Source organism: Pseudoliparis swirei, chromosome 24 (genome assembly GCF_029220125.1).
Source record: "Pseudoliparis swirei isolate HS2019 ecotype Mariana Trench chromosome 24, NWPU_hadal_v1, whole genome shotgun sequence".
Taxonomy (NCBI): Eukaryota; Metazoa; Chordata; class Actinopteri; order Perciformes; family Liparidae; genus Pseudoliparis; species Pseudoliparis swirei.
The window spans coordinates 4,580,489-4,583,060 of record NC_079411.1 but is presented as its reverse complement, the minus strand read 5'-3'; positions in this window follow the sequence as shown (position 1 = coordinate 4,583,060).

Here is a 2,572-nt window from a genome sequence, read left to right as displayed (position 1 = left end):
TTAATGTTTTTTTTGTTTTCTGTTTCTAATCTAATTCTATTGCTAATCTATTTCTATTTCTATTTCTAATCTATTTCTATTTCTATTCTAATCTATTTCTAATCTTATCTATTTCTATTGCTAATCGAAACACTAGAGAATCGCCGTAGGTCGGGGTCAGGGTGCAGGCGACTCAACTCCTCCACCCCTGGGGGAGGAGGAGGGGAAAATAACCCGCACACTTTTGCCGAGGCTCGTCGTCCACCGGAAATGTGGATCGACATGAAGCAGTGCACCAACTCCACCGAGTCCCGCCAGCTCTACGCGAACACGAGGCACCAGCATGTCGACGGGAATCGTACATACTGGCGGCCCTCCATGGGCTCTACCTCTCCAGGAAACTACAACCGACTCGTGGCGTTCACCTCCTATTACAAACTCTGGTTCTGCGCTCCGTGACGTCACATAAAGTAACCGTTACCGTGGAAACGCTGACGCGTGTGAGTTGTGTGGGGGAGGAGCTACTGCTCAAGAATTCAAATCATCGCGCAACAAAAAACTACACGGTGTTGCTGTTTCAGGAGAATCAAGCGCATTTATGTCTTTGCATTTTCATATTTCATGTATTGTTTTCATTTTGTTTTGTTTTTTACTTTGGTTTATAAGGGACAGTGCACATTCATAACACATTTCTGTAAATGTGTCAGTTAGCCAAGAGGCTATTGTTCATCTGTAGTCCCGATTAATGAAATGCATTAATGGGAAAACTAAGCCAGAAACTAGAGCATACATTTTTCCCAAATTGTATTGCGATGCCTTGATTCTATATGACCCCATAATACTAAACCATGCTGTTCAATATTTAATATTCTATGTATTGCTCCTCTTGTTATAATACCGTGAGAGGCTCTCACACACACCAGCTATCAACCTATAATGTCCTGTGGGGGGTCTTTTACAACAACAACAAAAACATTAAACTTTATTTTTGCTTGATACATCCACTTATAATACATCTATTACAGTTTATTATGCATTAATTCTGTTTGGTGTCTGTATCTGTAAAACATGATTAGAATATATTGATTTTTCTGCAGCAGTACCTCTCGGAAAAAAATCCCCAATAAGTCTATATAGATTTCTGTTTGCACGTCATAGTTGAAATGTGTGATTGAAAAATGACATAAACATTGACACATGATCAATTAGCATTATTATTATTAATTAATGATGACGTTGCAGTGTGATGCATTGTGTCACTTCCTGGTAGCATGAAGTTAAAAGTGTTTTCATTATTTACTCTGTCTTGTGGAATTGGGACACCTCTGCAGCAGACTCACGGGCTTCTTTTGATCTGCAGTCCCTTTGGCATGGTCGACATGCAAACATCCCATAATACTCCAGTGGCTCGTTGGATGGGAGTTATTTTTGGGAGTGTGTCGTCCCCATGGAAACGCTGCCGACACTTCAAACTAGAATGGGCACTCGGTAGAGCGCATACCTTCGCATATCACAAGATTGGGCATTGAATTATGAACATTTTGGTATTAGTTGCCAATTGGATAGAAATTGACCGTGCTATGGTAAAAAGAAGATGTTGACCCTTTCTTGACCTTTGACCCGATCGATCCCAAAATCTAATCAAATGGTCCCCGGATAATAACCAATCATCCCACCAAATTTCATGCGATTCAAGAAGATTTTGACTTTTTCATGACCTTGACCCGATTGATCCCAAAATCTAATCAAATGGTCCCCCGATAATAACCAATCATCCCACCAAATTTCATGCGATTCGGTTTAATACTTTTTTTATTCACGGGAACACGCATAGCGATACAAATAAATAAATAAATACACGCGATCAAAACATAACCTTCCTCATTTTCAATGCGAAGGTAATAAAACATCTTCTGAACATCTTGTACTTCCGCCTCAAGTTTGATTAAATTGAACGTGAACGTCTTCCAGAGGTTGGTCCTTGGGGGGCATGTGGCTGCCGGCCACACGGGGGCGCTGTTGCCTCGGTTTGCGCTGCACACGACACGCACAGATCAGGAGCAGGTCAATCGATGCACAGTGTACGTTGTGTTGATGAATCAATGTGGGGAGATGGACGGATGAAGAGCAAAAGGGAAAATAAGAGGACAGGGGAATGTGAAGAAAATGAGGAATCAAAAGAAGAGAGGATGAAAGTGAAGCAGGTTCTTTTAATTAATTACTTTTAAAAAAATCTTATATCATATTTTATATTGTTCTCTTGTTAATTTAGGGCCCATTGTTAGGGAGGAGAATGTGCTCATTTACCTCGATGGACTGGCGGCCTGTCCAGGGTGTCCCCTGCCTTCGCCCTATGTCAGCTGGGATCGGCTCCAGTGCCCCCGCGACCCTAATGAGGATAAGCGGTATTGATAATGGATGGATGTGCTCATTTAATGGAGAAGTAGAACAGAATAGATGAGAGCAGTGAGAGGGAGAGAGGGAGAGGGAGAGAGAGAGAGAGCAGTGCTGGCTCAGCCACAGCTTCTTACTGCCAGAGGAAGGAAGGAGTCCAGGAAACGCGCGCGCACAGCTCAGCGGACCTAACCAGCGG